The 20,580-nt window shown below is 32.4% G+C and overlaps 1 protein-coding gene across 7 annotated transcripts in view; it reads right to left on the bottom strand.

The window, feature by feature from the left end:
* The window catches only part of CD36 (CD36 molecule (CD36 blood group)), a 76,392-nt gene that overhangs the window by 35,751 nt on the left and 20,061 nt on the right, over positions 1-20,580 (bottom strand). For 2 of the 7 annotated variants that reach the window (XM_074340659.1, XM_019746889.3), the window contains exon 2: positions 16,406-16,697. The exons of 2 other annotated variants lie outside the window; for them this stretch is intronic. The gene's annotated coding sequence lies outside the window, so the exon portion shown is untranslated. Of the gene's footprint in view, positions 1-2,079; positions 2,185-7,489; positions 7,767-16,395; positions 16,698-20,580 lie in introns of those variants that run through there. 3 more of the 7 variants (XM_019746890.3, XM_019746888.3, XM_088797792.1) reach the window with 3 other exon arrangements.

The following is a 20,580-nucleotide window of genomic DNA, read 5'->3' on the forward strand; positions in this document are numbered from 1 at the left end:
TAGGATTATCCGGAGCCAGTTTTAATCTTTGAACCTTAGACAGGAATGCTTTTTCCACCCCAAATTCTACTATCAACAATAAGATATTATATGATTTCCAATGGTTAAGATTCTGGGCTTTCAAATCAAATAATTTAGGTTCAATTTGGGGTCTTAATTTTATAGTTTCTCTGTGACTCAATTTTCTCTAAAATGGGTATATCGGACATTAAATAAGTTTGCAAATGTCAAAATTAAATTAGATAATGTATAAAAATTCCTTTCATAGCAAATGTTATTGTTATTTTGAAACATTATTATGAACTATTTTGAACCATAATGTTATTTCAGATTGACCAAGTATTATTATAAAAAAACATAATAAATGTATCTAGTTTATACAAATAGGAATGATTATTTGCAAAACACTTAGATTACAATATAATCTGAGATGATTTATTCTTTTTACATACAGAAACTCAGAATGTCATGCAAATGGAAAGGTAGTCACTAAGAACAATGCTACCTGAAACTTTTAGCTATGACTTGGGACAGTGAACTAAAACATGTTGCAATTAAGTCAGAAAATAATTACAGAATTAATTCCTCAGGAACAAAATATCCTGAGTCAAATGTGCTTGAGTAAACATGGCCAAACATTTTCATAAAAAATAAGGGTAGCAACTACAACTTCCAAGGTAAATTCCAAAATTTTCAGTACAATTTGTCTAAGCACATTACTAATTCTAATTATGATATCCCCCCCAGGTTAACCTATTATATGATGACTATGTATTTGATTTGATTTGTTGTTCTGGTTTAATAATGATTCTTATAAATGAAAAAGAGTCTTCATATTTTTTCTCTCATAAAATTGAATGGACCATTGGACTCTCTGTATAACAAAACTTCTTTAAGACTTCATTTTGGTTATTTTGTGAACCAATATTAAAAACAATGCTTCTTTTAGAGTTACAAGACATTGTTATTAAAACAACATGAGCTTGGACTGAATAGTACATGCAAACATTTTTAAAAATCTTTCAATATATCTCTTGATAATTCCAGTAACTATTTGAGATTTGATCTAGAGAATTTATGCCATTTATAGTTATATATGAATTAATTTCCTGTAATTAAATTGAAACTTAACTTTTTTTCAGAATGATTTATCCTTTATTCATACTTGGTATCATCACTCAATAAGATAATTTGCTGATACTGTGTTTTCCCCAAAATAAGACCTAGCCGGACAATCAGCTCTAACATGTCTTAATTTTTGCTCCAAAAGATGCATTAGAGCTGATTGTCTGGCTAGGTCTTATTTTGGGGGAAACAGGGTATTTGTATTAAGCTTCTTATATAGCCCAAAACATTAATTTTGGTTTATTTAATTCTACTATCAAATTGTATATTAATTTGCACTTAGGCCAGTGATAAAATCTAGAATAATTATTTGGAATTAATGTAATTTACCATTCCCAGTAGCAATTACAATATCTTTGTTCATTTAAAAAAAATAATAAGAAAATATCAAAAATACACATTGCATTTAACCATGCAGACAGTCAAGTTCACCCAAAATTGTGCAATTCAGATAGAAAATTAAATAAGCTAATGACTCTGTAAAGTAATAAGTAGTTAATTGCATATTAGAGAGCACATTGACATAAGAGTGGCAAGTCATTCACAATAGTTAATCTTACTGCATTGATTTTCATTCATAATTGAAATTAGAACTTATGTATAAACAGCCTAAGTATACAATGAAAGTTTTACAATAATTAAATTGGATTGTAAATCATTTTAAATATTAACAAATAAATGTTTACAGAAATCATAAGATTTTAAACATCAAGAAGTTAAATGTCATTGTCCATTGGACAAAGTTTTAATATTTGTAAGCATAAAATGTAGGAAGATTGATAACTCAGAAAATAACACAAATCTAATTTTTAAATAGAGCCTAGTGACTTTAAGAAAACAGTTACTGTTTTGTTATTATATAACTTCTTAAGAGTGTTTGTATAGTAATGTCATCTCCTATCATTTGTGAAATATAAATCTTTTTTTATTTAAAAAAAAAATCATATGACTTACCTTCAAAAGGCTAAGAAGGATTTTTAGTCAAATGCTCCAACATTGAATAGACAATTCTTAGTAGGACCAAGTGGTATTCTGCAGAAAAGCCCTACACCGAAATCCTCATTACATAAAGTGTGTGAGTTTAAGTACACTTTAAAAAAAAAAAAAAAGGATCACAACGTCAAATCCCAGTGAGTGGTTTGTTGCCAAAGGAATTTGGAAAAAACTAAAATAATAAAGAAACCCACACACATCACACTACTGCTGAGGACCCATTACCTATATCTGAGATACTCAGTAGCATTTTTGTTTTGTTTTTTGGCCATTTTCCCAGGCAAGTAAGTCAGAGGCCAGAGAGACAAAAAGAACTAACTTACTGAGCTGGCTCTAATATACTTTTTTAAACCTCACAATCATTACCCCAAATGATGAACTATCTGTGGAGAGTTCTCTGTGGAAATCATAAACTGGCAAAATTAATCAGAGTTTCAATTCCCTGTCATGATTTAGCTTGCCAAACTCATTTCATGAAGTTTAAATAAAACCCACTTTTCTATACAGCCTTAATCTGAAGTTTGTTGAGTCTAATAAGTTTGAAAACAGTTGGAGAGACTGTCAATCAGCAGCAATGACAAACAAACTTAAAAAAGGGAAATAGCCTATTGTTCTAACTGGAAGTTCTTAACTGTTTATCATTTTCTGTTGGTTTATAAAAGTTTCATGAAGACAGCAAAATCCCTCTACAAAACAAAACACATTAAGTTTCTCTTAAATTTCTTCAGCCAAAATACAACTATAAAATACTATTTAAATAGAATTATTATTTAGTATAACCTTTTATTATATATTTAAAAAGTATATGCATAAGTTACTTTAAAAGAAAGTCATTATTTTTAAATCTAATCACTAGAAGTCCTTGTACTTTGGGAAAAGAAAAACCCTCAATATTAAGAATCCAGTCTTACAAAGAAATTCTCACAACCTTACAAACAAAATAAAAATCAGAAGGTTAAACTGTCACCTATTAGGCCATCTGAATAAATACCTCCAAGTCAACCTTGAAATACAGCAACGCAACAGTAATAGGCAGATATATATTTAGTTCATTACATCACATTTAGCCAGTCCTTATCATTGGCTTGTTTCTGCTATTCCTTCTGGGCATGTCGTGAAGCCTATCATTAGTTAGCAGTGCAATACAACTGGAGAAAGGACTCCAAAGCACTCTTTTTCTCTTTCAGCACTGCTTTCTTTTACCAGGGTATTACACTGACACGTTTATTTAAAAAGTAATAATACTTTAGGTATACTGGGGTTTTGTTTTGTGTTTTTCAAACTTTAGACCACGTAATTAGGATAAAGAAGAAGTGGCCTTGCGCAATCTCATTATAATTTATGTTTTTCATTTTAAAAAAATAACTTACAGAGATGTCAGGTAACTTAATAAGATGATTTCCTTATAATGGTGACATTTTATCTTTGTTGTTATAGTAAACAGGTAGTATAAAAGCTAATTTAAAAATATTTTGATTAAGAATATCAATTTTATTGTATTTAAACTGCTTTGCTTTGATATATTTTCTTCTAAACCATAATTCACACACACACACACACACACTTTGACACACACCTTAATATGACAATTCAGAAATAGCTCACCAACACAGAAGTTCAGGTAGGATCTTTTTTAAAGAGGATATTTTAAATATATTCAAAGGATAAATTATAATGAAAATCTGAACAGTATTAGAAAAATGTATTTCAGAAAAAAATACATGCAAAATAGATGCCTAAATTGATATTTAACTTACTTGGATCACTATTTAATCAGTAGCTTAATGCCATTGAAATTCTCTGTCTCTGGAGAGGTAAATGTCACCCACTCCCATGAGCAATCCAAAGAATCAAATTTACATTCCCAGAAGCAGCTGTTAAGTGTTCAGTCCCAAAGACAACAGCTCCTGAGTGGCTTAGCACACAAGAATCAGAAAGCGTACAGCTGAGTAAAAGCTGCAACTTTATAGATTTTGAGCAAAATATACACCTTGAATAACAAGGCAGAAAAGTGCTGCACCCATTTTACAGTAAAGAATATTGAGGTTTTAATTTTTAAAAGATCACATACCCACAATATTTTGAAAGGATTTGTTTTATATGAAAATATGTCCTTGGCTTATGTAAATCTACTATAGCACTAGATAAATTAAGTAGAATGAAGGATAAAATTTTCAACATACTGAAGTCAGCTTAGGCAAGTTCTTTGGGAACTCTTTTCTTTTGTGCAAAACCACATAGGGTTTGGAATCAGACAGACATAGTGAATCCTGTTATTACAATGACTGGGGAATGAGGAGTTAAACAACTACTTACTCTGATTTATCAACCAAAAAAAAAAACACACAAAAAAAAAACAGAGGAAGCTAAATAAGGTGATAATAAAAACTAAATCTGGGGCCTGATTACCTGGTATTCAAATGTGCTTCCCTTCCCATTGGGCGCCTACCCTTGTTCTCCCTTCTCTGCTTTGTTTTCTGCAGATTACATAGCACCCTGAGACATACACTTGACTTATTTTCTTGTCCTATCTCTGCATCTGCTGGAACGTTGGCTTCACGAGGAAGAGGATACTTACCTGTTTAGTTCACTGCTGAACCCCAGTACATAGACCAGGCTCATTGTTGGTGGAACGACTGAACTCACACAATGATCATAATAACAAAAATTGTATTTTGAAGGGAGTGAGAATGACCAGAAATCTGAGGTTATGAGTCTGCTCATTCATACCACGAATATACAATGGTTTGATTGGGATGAAGAGCCTTTGATGTAAAAGTGAATGGATCTAAGTTTGAATTTGGCATCCACCACTTCCTGAGGTTTACTGACTTCTTGCGAACTAATTTATCTCTCCTAGTCATAGTGAAAATACCTTCATCTTAGAATTATTGTAAAGATTGAGAGTACTGATATGAAGGACTTTGTGCAGAGCCTGACATATAGTATTGGTTTAATAAATAAATGCTATGGTGATTATTGTTTATTAAACGAATTTTTATTTTACGAAATTTATTAAAGTAATATGGAAAAGAAATGTTGAAAATCATAGAAAGGTATAAAATAAGAAGTATCTTTTCACCCCTGATGCTATTCATCAGAAGTAACCAATGGTAGATATGTTCTCTCCACCCCAGGAATCTTATGAATTTTAAACTTATATACATACATGTATGTATTTGGGATAATACATATATTGAGTCATACTTTCTGCAGCATATTATGTGCCTTGGAGGTACCCTCATATCATGGATAGAGTTAACTCTTTCCCATTATTAAAAAAAATATTTCATAATAAATGATGTATTGTCTTTTAAATGACAAGTCTCCTATTTAATGGACATTTTTTGTTGTTTCTAATTCTTGATCTTACAAAAAACATGCTAAAAACTTATCTTATGTACATATAGTTTTGTTTACTGGCGCTAGAAAATGTAATTTCTGGGTCAAAAGTGTGTACTTTTTTTAGTAAGAGAGTTGTACCAAATATCTGTTCATACGCATACACAATGTGTGAGAATGCCTATCTCTGTACATCACTGATGTTGGTTTATACAGAACTTTAAATTTGTAAACAAGACCCTTTTTATTGGTAACTATTTAATTGAATGAAGTTTAACCTATTTTCTTAAGTATATTAGCTATTTATATTTTAAAATATTTGTGATAATGTCCTTGTTCATCTTTTTGTTATGGGTTTGTCCTTTTCTTATTAATTAGTAGGGACATAGCCAGTCTTCTGACATTTGACAATTTTAAAAAAATGTTTTAACTATTTTCAACTTTATTTTACTGTATTTTTAAATTTTTATGCCATTAACTTTCATAGTAATTTTCTTTTAAGTATTGTGTCATGCCTTGAGAAACTTTCTCCACTTCAAGAATATAAAACTAAACAAAATTTTTTTCTAGCATTTGTATGGTTCGTAAAAATCTTTGTAACAGTGCTTTTAGATAAGCTGATTCATGGAATTTAACACTTGTGAAGTAAAAGAGGAAGAGTAAAGTACGTTGAGTAATATAAATATTGCAACATATTTGAGAAGCAGATGCTAGATGTATTACAAGGATTCTAGGAGAGGGATCACATGGCGCAAGTGCTATCACAGCTTTATTAACAAAAATAGGTTTGTGAACTGGGCAACGCACAGTAATCACATCCCTGATTTCCTTTCTTGTCAAAGAGAGTAACTATGGAATCTGTCTACACCCTCAAGTTGAAGATCGAATCAGATGGGAGATTTAAATTTAAAAATGTAAAGCTGTATGCATGTTCTATGAAGTAAAGATTTTTAAATGATTAATTTCTGTTTTTATAATTCCACAAATGAAGAAGTTTAGTAAAACACGCATTGCAATTCTAGATTGTGTAGGTAAGCAAAGACTTATAAATTATGATGATGATACAATAACAGAGTTGACACATAAGGGGGCTTGTGACCTGCTAGTTCTCAAACTAAGTAGTTCACATGTATTAGCCCATTGACCTTTCATACCCCCTTTCTGGGCTCTTTAGATAACTAGCTGAGGTCACACGGCTAAATATGCCAAAACAAGGATTAAAACCCACGTAGACTGACAGAAAAACCTATACATTTTTCTGAAAGTAAATAAAAAAAGATGAGTTCTTGATCAATACCTAATTTTATACATTCTTTTCAACACATTTATCCCAATTGAATAACAGCTTTAAATAACTGGATATTGTATTGAGAGGAAAATCATATCTAAACACAACAAACAAGGAATGAACAGTGAACATACTCTGTAAGTGGCAAATGACAGAATTATTTTGAGATTAAATAAAACAAATAAAATCCATTCTAAAGACCTTGTAAACCATCTCAAAACATTAATTATCAGTGTAACGCTATAAGGTAAAATTTGTTTTATCACTTTAATTCTTGGGGATAACTAACCATGAAGATTTATACATACAGACAGACATATTTAGGCACATGTAGATACCCCCATGATTATATATGTGGGAGTGCATATATATGAATATGTATCTATTTTTTCAATTGCTGTATTGTTTATTTATAGATGTATTAAACCAAAGGCATGTTCTACCTACTTTGTATGAAGAGGGGCTTTACATGTAGAAATAAAAATAAATATATCTGAACATAATTTAAAAAGAGAATGTTAAATTCACAAGACAATGGTATAAAGTAATGCCAGTGAAAGGTTGAAAGTCTAAAATGGAGGTTTCTAATATCACCTTTAAAAGAATATTTCAAAGACATTATTAAAGATAAAATAAAGAATATCAGGGTAATTAAAGTTTATACTTAAACCATGTGGTCTAATGAATCAAAACACAGGATTAAAGTAAACATACTTCATTAAAAGTATAAAATAAACTTACCCATATGTTTAACAGAAGCTACAGTAGAAGATGTGTGTACAAGAGAGATTAAAGAGAGAGCACCTCTGTGAATAATTTTTATGTGGGTGGGGTAAGATCAATATGTAAATTTCATTGGCCATCTAAAAATGTAGGCTGATCTAATCTTAACTTGAAAAGTTTGCAGCACTCATTTTACTTTCTAAGGAGAGGGGGAAAAGTCAACATTTAAATGATACTAAGAAATGTAAGGAAATATTATAATCAGCATAGTTGCCAGGGTAATTTTTACTCATACAGTAGATGGAAAATTATTAGGGGGAAAACAGAAACATTCAGGTAAAAGAATAACTAAGCTTCACAACATAGTGTGGTGAAATAGTAGGAAACAAAATCAATACAAAAACAAGCATTTACTTAATGAATGCCAAATAAAATAAAAAAAAGGTTGAGAAAAAAATTTTGCAATCAATTAATTTGAAACTTCACAGGGCAGAAATATAAAAAATTCACAGAACTGAGGGTACGAAAAATTTTAATGTTGAGAAATGTAATCTAGATTAGAGATACTCCCTGCAGTGGGGTCTTAAAAATGAAATAAAATACTTTTAAGAAGGGTTAGAGAAATCAATTTACATTCTCATTTGCTCTTGGCTTGATCAAAATGATGGACTTTAAAATACTGAAGTAATATCAGGTGTTACTCTGTTTAAACAACATTTAGAAAGTTGAAGAACATGATGAATGTATAAAAACAGAAAATTTACATAAAGAAATCATGTGGATAATGAGACAAAGTGATTTTGGCCCACTTAATAAATAAAGAAACATACCACACTGGCAAGTCTGTCTTTGAAAAATTAAATTATATTGACATTTATGCCATCTGACAATCTGTTACCTTAATTTTAAAGATACTCAATACTTGGGCATCAGATTCCTGAAAGAATTAAACACATACACACACACACCAACTCACACACATTCACACTTTTCTGGGGACATGGAAGCATACCTAATTGGATTCCTTTTTAAAGCTGTATAAAAAGTAGTTTCTAAGAAGCACATTATATAACAGTAATTTATTTTAAAACTCACCACAAAGGAAATAATACATTTCTAATTACTTATTTTTCTGTTTGTTTTGTGTTTGTTTGAAGTGGGTAAGTTTGATCCTTCTACCTGACACTTCAAAGAACCATTTGGCATAAACCCTGCGTTTTGGTGACACAGCAGATTCTGTTAGAAGTTTTAAAGAAATATAAAACAGTCTAACAAACCCTATAGTAAAATCAAACCATCATTTTCCAAGTTGGTCCTCAGTGGGCTTTAAAGAAAGATTTGCTCTAGGAAAAGCCTGAGTTTTCCGTCTTAGAGACCAGTAAGTTTAGAGTGCTACTTCTCAGAAACCCTTGGAAGAAATTGAACTATATTCTTAAGATTTCCAACGGTCTATAGGATTCAAAATAGGAACATCTTATTCTAAATGTATTTTTCAATTTGAACAAAGCCTCATAGAATAGTTTATTTGTTAAAACAAAACAAAAACCCCACCACTTGGTATCTCACACACACACACACACACACACACACACACACACACACACACACACACACAGATTATATATACCGTGTTTCCCCGAAAATAAGAATTAGCCAGACAATCAGCTCTAATGCATCTTATGGAGCAAAAATTAATATAAGACCTGGTCTTATTTTTCTTATAGACTGGGTCTTATATTAATTTTTGCTTCAAAAGATGCATTAGAGCTGATTGTCTGGCCAGGTCTTATTTTTGGGGAAACACGGTATATCTTCCAGAAGCAAATGGTTTCCTAGAAATGTAATGGGTCATTTAAATTGCTTTCTTTACATATTTCCATGAGTATATTCTAGAAATGTAAACATTCGAATCCAGACCAAACAAATGGTGACAGACTACTACTCTATGATGCATAAGAGAGATATCATGTAAATTCAGAATAATTATAAAATGTCAAAACCTTGCAACTGTCCTGAGTGTGTCTCTGTGATAGCTGGCTATCTGCTGGAATAAAACAAATTAGCACCTGTCAGAGGCAGAGTGAAGCCTCCGCTCTGGAATCTCCACACTTAAATTCTGAGTAGTAGAGAAGTTTGACTTACCTATTAAACTTCATTTTAGCCCTGACACTTTAGTAGCAGCATTAAAGTTTGCTTCACATTATTGAGCATTGACAATGGACTTAATAAAGGTATCTACCTTGTGGCTGAGTAGAAAGAAATCATCCATCCTTCTAACGCTGCTAGGTAGATTTAGGTAGCATCAACCCTGTCTATATGGGAATATCTGTCATCCTCATTGATCTTCAACAAGCACCAAGGAATCAAAACATGTCTATTGTGAGCATCCCCTTTCAGACACCTGAATGTCACTCTTCTCTTTATTTTGAAGTTGTGACCTAAGTAAACAAAAGTAGGTCTTGCTACGTACGGAATATCACCCTTAAATGACTCTGTCAGTCCTGTTAGTTTTGCACTGTTTGATTAGTAGTACATCTATCCTGAGAGACTGCTAGGACACAACTGTTTTCTTGGCTTTTGGAGCCCAAGGTCTCTCAGTGGTGGTATTTGGGTAAGCAAACTATCCTACTCCACAATGCCTCCAGTTCATGGGTAAAGATACAAATGTAAATTGAGATGCTTATGTTGTCTGAGTAATCTTTGTGTTAACAATACAGTTCTTTCCTGTTCTGAGAGAATACACAGATTATCATTGTTTTCCCAAGCTGCATGTACAAGGCTTGAAGCAGCATCCTCCATATATTCCAAGGACTGAAAACATTTTCTGGAGACAATCCAAGATTGTTGCTATGCCTGTTTTTCCTCTCATTTTCTACAACTCCTCAGGGAAAACTAGGTAATCACAGTAGGTTGCAGGAAGGAGGGCTACAGTGAATAAAATTTGGAGGTGAAATAAGTCCATAAAAACATGGAAACCACATCATCTCATGCAACTCAAAATTAAAAACAATTAATCATTTCCCATGTTACAAAGAAGCATGTCCCAAAATATTGTTTTTATAATCAGTTTCAGTATAGACTTTTTCTCTTTCACAAGCTTCTTTGTTTTCATTTTTCCTTCTGTTCTCCCTTGGTTACCATACATTTATCTGTCATAGTTGACATTTATTTGACAACTCATTTTTATCTTTCTAATATTCTTTCAAAATAATATATGGCTTCAGGTATGTAAATTTGGAATTGCATCCAAATTAACTTTCTTCAATTGCATTTACAACAGCACAGCCATCCCTAAATCAGCAGAAATCTTGAGTTCCTTTGGTTCTTCACTCCTTTATGGATATACTCGTACTATCACCGGATGTTTACACATATATTCTGTCTTTAAAGGCATCCAACTTCCAATAGCAGTTCAATACAGAATCATGGATTTCCAGATGTTACCGAAAATATTTTAGTCAAAACTAAACTTACTCTGCCACTTATTCTTTTAACCTCATATATACCATTTATGCAGTACAAAATATTTAAATTCTTTAAACTCTGAAACAAAAAATGAAGATTCAGTTAAATTTGTACTATTTACTAAATTTTCTCTGGCTTATCTGCCATGTCATTTAGGTTAGGGAAAACACATTGCAGTGATTTTCCTTTTAAGTTTGTTTTGGTACAAATTAATTACTTAGAAAACCTCTTCTTTCTATGATAAAATATTCTACCTTTGAATATGTCACTTTCAGACACTCTTCATCCAATCCTATGTGAATAAAATTAAGACTGAGAATCTGCAATGTCTGTGTTTTGAAAAATTTCAATTATTGTGTGTTAAGATGTGTTTGGGAGCATTGGCTTCAATTTTTAGTTAAAGGTGAAAAATAATGAATGAATCTGACAAAATTCAGCCATTTCAGTTGACTAAATCATAACCCTTATGAGATACTTCAATATGCTTAAGAATTTCCCAGAGGGAAAAAAGATAGTAATGTTTACTCAAGAATTTAACACCCTCAGATCCTTAGTGCACCCTGTGTAGAGAGGAGAAGTTTGTATTCCGGAAGCCATATGTGTTCCGGAAGCCAAGCATCACTTTCAGCGATGCCCTTTAATATTGAGTTCAGAAGGAAAGATTCAAAAGCTGCCTCCATATTTTGATTAATAAAACATATATTAATGCGGCATCAATATGCTATTGCCTCTTAAAAATACCAACGTTCTATCTAATGTATTCCTTTATTTAATTGAATGATATTATAAGAACATGCATGTTCCCTGAGGACTCACAAAAGTGATACTTCTTTGTTCAATATTGGTGGGAATCAGTCTTTCTATTATCATCTCTTCCCCATTCCCATAAGGACACTTGTGCTCATGCTGCTGGGAGCCATCATAAAACCACAAGGAACGTCAACCTGGGTCAAAGCCAACACCCAAATAAAGGGAAGAGCAGAGAAAGTTAAGAAGAAAGTGCCAGCAGTTTGGTCCAAATGTACCTGAAGAGTACTAACTCTGGAGTTTTCAATTATGTGGGCCCAAAACATCCTGGATTGATCCACTTAGTTAAAGTGGAAAGCACCCAAACTATTACCCTGAGAGATTATGGAAATGTGGATTTTAAATCACATATATTTTAAACAACTCAAACATCTAACCAAGTTCTAGCTCATTAAGTGTGATCATGAAACATAACCAGTAGGCTTCTTTAAAAAAAGGAAAGAAAAAAAACGTATCCCTGCAATATGGTTTTCTACACTATATACAACAGAGATACTAATAGAATATTAAGCACATATAAAAAATACCATGTGACTATATTTTATTCACCTATGTATTTCCAGAATACTTTAGAGTCCTACTCATGGAAAGTGTTACATAAAAGCTCATTTCATCATTTACTTGTTCATTCAGCAGTTGCAAAGGAGTAAGTTACAATGACATATCCTATAATGTATTCACTGTGAATTGCATTGGTACTGTTTACTATCATATCCCAGATTTTAAAGTAGTGCTGAAACATAATAGGAGTCCAAATATTCATTGAATTGATGCTAAAGAATCTATACGGTAGGTATGATCACATAAAAAAAAGAGACATGGATATGTTAAATACTTTGCTAGGGGAGGAAGTAACTTGACTTTTCCAAGTTATCTGTTACCAAGTTTAAAAGACTGGCTATTTTCTAGATGTGCATTGTTTTTTTAGTGTTTAGTAGACATCAGGAACATAATGGAATAAAGAACAGATGTAGTCTACTTTAAGCAAAAATCTTAAGGTATTAAACAGGTAATCTGATTCTTCTGCATTAGAAAATATTCTTTTAAAGGGCTTTAGGACTCTTTTCATTCCACTGACATTTATTGAATAAATCCAATACAAGGATGAATGACCTACTCCTGCAAATAAGTTTTCCCAAAAATTTAAAATGATCTAATGTACCAATTGTGTTTATGTGTCCTTTGCCAGGAATAAATATATCCTGTTTACCAGATAAAATACATCAAAAAAATTATTTTGCCTATTAAAAATTCTTTCCAAGTATCTTGAATGTTATACTCTACCGTCTAATTTTTTTACATCAATCTACTACTCTCTTTATAGACAATAATGTGTGATTCCCTTGCTAATAATTTGATCCCTTTGGGTTGTTTAGTGGATTTGTTCCGTACTGCTCATTTATTTTGTTAACAAACAGTGGGCCTTTATCTGGCTACAACATGTACCTCTGTTAAGGAAGCCAGTGTGATCTTACACAAGGACTCTGGGAACTGGCGTTTCTGTCCTGGTGGCCGTTAATTCAAGAGAACCGGTTTAGGGTCTGTCTTTGTACTTGTTTCCATTTGTGAGATGAGACACACCCTCATTAACATGGGCATTGCTCAGTTGAATTGACATATTAGAGGATTAAAAAAAATTGTAAAATTGGAGAATTCCATAGAAATGAATGAAATATAAAGAAAAATGGAAAATCTCACGAAATATATTCCTGTGCCATGAAAACCTCAGTCAGACTGATTCTTCATTTCTCCCAAGAGACACTTGAATATGATGCACTCTTAATATCAAAACAAAATGCATCAATGCCAAAACCCAGGAGAAAAGGACAGTAACCAGAACCATGGCGCATTCCTGTCTCAGGAGAGGCTGCTGGCTCTGCCTCTGCTCCTGACTGTGATCAACATACACAAGAGTGGGAAGCAGTAGGGAGATAAGAGAAATACAATGCCTACCTCTGAAGTGGTAAACAGATTACAGTTTATATAGAGAGGAATATGTAACTAGTTGAAAATGTACTTTAGGGAGGAAATACTCAAATTGAGGATGAGGGTAGGTCCCCCTTATGTCTTTTCCGTTATTGTAAACATGAGTTTTTCAAATAAATTGATTTTTAATATATGTGTGTATCAGATTAGATGTATATTACTTAAGGCATAAGATTTTAAGGAGAAATAATATGGTAATACCTTTAAATATATTTATATGTGAATAAGGAGTTAATATAGGATGAAAATATCATTAAAATGTACTACATATACATATATGGATGGATTATTTGTTTAGAACTATTTATAGAAGTCAAATTTACAGATCCTTTGTATTACCACATAGATTTTATATATAATACTAGTCTTGGTTTCTTATGCTTTTAATTTAATGCAATATATATACATATATATGTATATATATTTATATCTCCATATATATATGTGTGTGTGTGTGTGTGTGTGTGTGTGTGTGTGTGTGTGTGTTTGGACAATGGGATAGTAAACAGAAAACATAATAAATTTGAAATAACTAAAATAACATTGTGAATTTAAGCTTAATTGTCACGTAGTTGCTATCTATTATAAACTATAAATTACAATTTTCAAAATCTGGTAAATTATAATATTATTTAGTTTGTGTAAATAATAAAAATACTAATATGATATAAAAGCTGGTCTGACTATTCTTACCAGAAAAATATGGAGATCTGGCACAATGCCAGCTAAGTGAGTTTTGTATTCACTCATAAATTGGGTTGCCATAGTAAGTCACAGTAACTGAGTTTCTAAGCAACCTAAGACTCCACAGACTTCAGATACTTAGGAGTCCACTGGTCTTTCATCATCTTTAAGTGAGAAATATGAAAATCTGTGGTACTAAACTCAAAGGAGGATTTACTGATTACCCAATAGAGCAGTGACCCCTATGAAATGTCCTGTTTTGATACCCATTTAATTTGTTAAATAATATTTGTACTGGGGAAATAATTGACTACTCAAAGTGCTAAGTGGATGGAATTAGGTGCAGAAATGGTCAGTATCTACTATGTGTTGGGCAGACAAATTTTTGTTGAATGAATAAACAAGATGCGACACATAATCCAACTCACTAAAGACAAAGTCATTTACATAATTTTGGCATTCATAAAGCCCTTGCCTTTAATATATAAATATATATGTTTAGTAGCATTACTACACAGCATGTCATTTCAATTTTTTTCTAAGTATTTATAATTAGATAATGTATAATTGTAAATCAGTAATTGTTTGTGATATGGTATTGAAATATTTAATTATGACTTATCTAGAGGCTTAAATAGCTACATTAACCACCCAAATATTAAATAGAATTATATAGATCTGAAGTGTAAGCAAGGTTATGAAGTATTCCTTGAATAAGTTTGTGTTAACATTTCCAAGTGCCTCTGTCTGTGTTAAAAGCATTTTTTTCTTTGTTTTCCTATCTTCACACAATACCCAAGGAGGCAAACCATTGCCTCCAATATACTCTTTTAATTCACAAGGCTCAGTTTCCAACTATGTAAGATAATCACAATGAAATAAAGTTAAGGCATATAAATAGTGTTTATTCCTACAGAATATTGTATCACAGTGCAGTAATAAAATTTATTACAGTCCAGTAATAAAATGTCATTACTAGAAATAGTCATATGTGACCAGTAAAGTGAGTGTCTGGAATCAGTCAAATTTTACCTAATTCTAGCCCCTGATTTTCTGTGCTCCTGTTATTTTATATAGCTAGTTCTTACCAAGAAAACCACCCAAGGAATGATTTGCAAACTGAAAACTGGCTTTCACTTAATGGTTAATTTTTTAATGTTGCTTCCTATATCCTGTTAGCTATTGCACCAAAGATTCAGGAACTCAAAGTAGCTATACAATATGATGACGGAATTCTCTAACCTGATGGTAATATAAAGTTGCAAAGTAACCTCTCAAACAGGTCACAGTAGCCACCTGTTGACCTGTTGACTAGAGCCATTCCAGGAATGCCAGCAGTAGAAACTGCCTGTGACTGCTACTGGTTATTGTTGTCTGTAAGAAGTGGGCGAGGTAGACTCTTCTTTCTCCAAGATTGGGAAGAAAATCACTCTGCTTTACAATCTGAATATAAGAAAGCCCCAAAATTACATAATGATATTTACTATAATTGCATCTTCAGGTAAAAAGTGGCCATCTACAAATTAGCAGTCTTCCTGAGCAAATACATTCTTAAGAATGAAAGATAACTGCACATGAATTTATACTTTCAGTATGTAGTTCTATTAAGATACACCTACCTCTATTGTTGAATGTATATAAATGCATGTATGAGTTTAGATAATTTCAAGTATTTGTTAATGTATTCTTAACACTATTGTAGTTATTACTGATAAGATCATAATAAAGTTATTACACCAGACCAACAACTCCTTCCACTTTCTTTTAGATACAAGTTTTTATCCAAAAGCTTAGGACAGGGTGTCTGAATGTCTATAATATCTCATATACTCTACTTCCTGAGAGAAGAGAAAAATGCAAGTACAGCTTAAACTGAACAGAAACAAAGCAAAAATCAGATCAAAGTAAAAGATTCTAGCATTGCAGGCATCGGTCTTGAGTCCTACATTGCTAGGCCAGATAACTTTACAATGATTACATACGTGTAATTACCAGTTAGAAGTCCGATGAAAAACTGTAAAGCCACCAATGTTAACGCACTTTCAAAATGCTGGTTGGAAGACAATGGGGTTAATACTGATGACTCTGGTTGTTTGCCCCAAGTGCTGGGTCAAATCACTGTTGTACATCAGTCAGTCCCACTTCCAAGTAGCCAAGAATGGCTGTGGAATTTTGATTGACACTCCAGTGAGGCAGTGGGATTTCTAAACCAAAGTAAACCCTGCAGCCGGTGTTTGCCAAGCTCTCCAGCTTGTAAGTGAGCTGTTCTTCACTCTGGTTCTTTCTTTAAAAAAAAAAACAATTATTCTGTGACGTTTAAAAGAACACAGAAGCAGCTCCCTCTCCAGGGATATCCCTAGTTATTTTCTCATAGCAATTCCCTTGACTTTTTCATCCTGTGTCTTAGTTATAGGACTTTACAGTCCTCGCAGGAACCACATAACCGCATGCACACCCGTGTTTAGGATAAGGAACAAAATGCATCAGTGAATATTCTCTGTGCAAAGCTGGAGATGAGAACAACTTTGGGCAGGGCCTTGCAAGATGAACAAGTTCAGATTTACAATAGCTACAGCATTCTTTTACCATATAAGAGAAAATAGCAGTATTTGGTAGATGTACTATTATATATGCAACTCATAAGAATAAAAAGCATTAAAACAAAAATAAAGCCAACACTAAAAACAAATCAAGCCATTACAGTATATGCTAAATCAGACAAAAAATATATATATACACACACACGTATATATATATGTGTGTGTGTGTGTATATATTATATATATATATATATATTTTTTTTTTTTTTTCCCCCATATCATTTAAGGCGGTAATTCTTTGGGATGAATGTTAATGACATACATCCTCATACACGCACATATTTAATGAAGATTTCTTATGAGTATGTGGTCACTGTGCTCTCAGAACTACCACAAAGAGGAAGAAAGCATGACCCCTACTGTGACATTTTCTGAAATGTACTTCAAATAATTCCATATAAAATATATGAGTACTGAGTACTTTTAATCTACCTTCTCAAAGTGGGCAGCTACCCTAGTTGTGAACACTCATTCGAGAGCTATTTACTTAGAATGTAATCAAAGTCTATAATTTAGTTCTCTTTATTTCCTAAAATCTAGAAATTTGCATAATAAATGTAACAATGAGGTTTTCATTGGTAAAATTAATGCTTGCAAAGATTTATGAATTGGCTAGAACTACAACTGGCTAACTCCTTACCCTGACATCAGGCTATAAAAACCCACCAAACCCAGTTGCCTAAGGCTTAGTTCAGAAATGGCCCATCGTGTAGCTCTGGATTTCAGGGCCCTCCTGGTTGCCCAGCAATGCCTGTGTGGTTAGCTGAATTCTACAGTGAGCACATTCTCTGTGTGCCTCTGATGAATCTTCCAGGCAAGAACTACTGAAACACCTAAAAGGACAGGAAGCCAAACTTCATGGACTCAGGGAACAGGTTAGGGTCCTGTTTGCTACTCAGCTGCTTCAGTCAGATGCCAATCAGAGGGGGCTTTCACTGTAACTATGCTGGGGAGAAGATCTGTAACTCGCCTATTGTTAGTTACTAAGGCTACCAATATTTACTAAGATAACCCAATAACAGTATGAGCCCGCATTGGCTTGGACAGTGTAGCGACATTTACTTTTGAGGAGCTCACACACTAGAGACGTAGCTCTCACACACACAGGACAATTCCACATAAAGATTCCAGGTAGAAAACCAGAAAGTCAGTTGGGCTCATAAGACATCCACATTTATTCAGATATAAATAGCTGTGACTCTTAGTTCAAAGACCTTTCACCCACTTTTATGTATGATACATTTTTTCCTCTCTTGTTCATGACCTTTATATTGCAGAAATTGAAGGAATCTTAGGAATCAGCAAGTCCTGATCATTTAACTGATGAGGCTTTAGAGATCCAGGGAGCTAGAAATTCTTGTTCTACATTGCTCTAATGGCTATTAAAAAAACAGAAACAAATAATCCTCAACTAGAATACTTCTTTCTTTTTCTCATTATATTTGTATTTTCTCCACTTTTTGCCTCTTTTCACATATCTTTTCCCAGGTTCAGGACTAATATTTGCTGAAGCACTGTTTTAATTTTTTGTGTAAGTCATTAACCTTCTGTTCCTCTTCAACAATAACAGTCAGTTTAATATTAATTTCCTAGATAACTGGAATAAGTTATACCTCTTTTTGATTCCATATACTGTTACTAAAGTTATTTGTTAAAAACTATCTGGTTCCAGTGCTCTTTTGACTTTTCAAATTTTATTTTATTTTAAATATTACCGATGTTGTAAATTATTTAAATTACTACATATAAAAGTAAAATATTTCTATTTTATTAATATATTCTATTACTTCCTCGTCATGTGGAACAACTTGAAAAGTTCTAGGAAAGGAGAAAGAAGAGGACAAATATTTCTTAACATAATACCATGGGTCATTATTTAAGTCAGCAAAAAATTCTAGAGTGAGGTGTTGTCAACCACATTATTATGGAGGATATAACTGACAGAGGGAAAATTAGATAAATGATAAGATTTCCAGAGTTAGTATGAAATAGGTGACCTTGAGTTTATGAATCCAGGAGATAAGTAATATCAAATAATGGTAAGAGGACATAAGGATACATGGTTAAGTACAAGCATTTTCTTGCTCATATCTAAATCCTTACCTTTGGTCAACGTAAACCTCTCAGCAGAAACAATTTGCTATACTATTTTGATGTTTTAGAATTATTTCCATTACTTTTATATACAAATTATAGTTAAAACAACAAATTTATTCACACAATTATTTAATAAACTATTCTTCTTTGGTACCAAATATTTCTGGATCCAGAGATTATGAAAATAAATACAATAAATAAAAACCTAACTTCATGGTGTGATGGTTAGACAGACGTATAGAAAAGTTGTTATAAAATAGGACAACAGGTGTTATATTGGAAGGTTTATGGTGCAGTGAAGGACCTACAGAGGGGGGAGGTTTTAGAAAGAGAGATGACAAGCTTCACAGAGGGACACACCGATAGTCCAGCTCCTTCCTCAAGCGTAAGTCCGAGATCAATCACCTTGTATTAGCCAACACAAAGAAGGGGTAAAAGCAGAGGATATTTCTCCATCTTTAGAAAGATATAGCGATTTCTACCAGAAACTAGTGACTTCAAGGAAGAAAACAAAAAGTTGTTGCAGCAATGTCAAAATAAATAAGATTAGAGAGAATTCATTGTAAATTATTTGAGTGCCTGCTATGTTCAGGCACTGTTGAGGGGGGCGAGGGGGGACAATGCAGTTTCATTTTAGAATTTAATGGCAATTCACATTAAACTGCCAAAAATTATAACTTTGCTTATAAAAAGAAGCACAAGTAAGAACTAAAAATTTGGCTTTAAAGCACAAAATTTTACTTAATGCTGAAAAAAAGAAAAACATACTGGATATGTTTTATAAATATCTTTGTTTTGTTATTTGGTATTTTTATAGATAAAGAAAGGTTCATTTAAACTTAGAAAATGAGGTTTTATGTTGACTATTATAAAACATACCAATTTGAAAATCATGAAGACTAAAAGTAAAAGTATATATATAACTTTGTAAGTATTTTAATGATTTCTAAATCTAAACTAGTTAGACTAAATATATCCAAAGGTAAGTATTTATGACAGCTACAGAGTTCTTTGCTTATTAAGTAATATAAATTTTAAGCAGATATTAGTGGGTTTGCATGTCTCTTACTATGCATAAAGCATATCATCTTACTGTGAAATGTTAGGAGTTAAAGAAAGCAAACATTCATATTGAGGCCTAAGGAAATATGAAACCTGAAGTTGTACAAATACAAATTCACAATAAGACAGAGACTTAAGTAATGCATTCTTATTTAAATAAAATAAAAGCAAGGTGAAATTTATTTCCATCTGAAAGCCTAGATGAAAAATATTTTTATATAAAAATTTATTGGTTCTTCTATTTTTCACCATAAAATATTCTTAAAATCTGGATAACCTATATCATAGCACTGTGTCATGGGAGTCGGCTTTTTGGAAGTATTGATTTTCCTCTAACCGCCTTTCTTTCTTTCACTTTCAAAGTCTTTAGATAGTCCTACTGATCACTTATTTTAAAATCTACTCTAC

Source organism: Rhinolophus sinicus, chromosome 4 (genome assembly GCF_057876585.1).
Source record: "Rhinolophus sinicus isolate RSI-liver-muscle chromosome 4, RSI-T2T, whole genome shotgun sequence".
In the NCBI taxonomy this organism is placed as follows: Eukaryota; Metazoa; Chordata; class Mammalia; order Chiroptera; family Rhinolophidae; genus Rhinolophus; species Rhinolophus sinicus.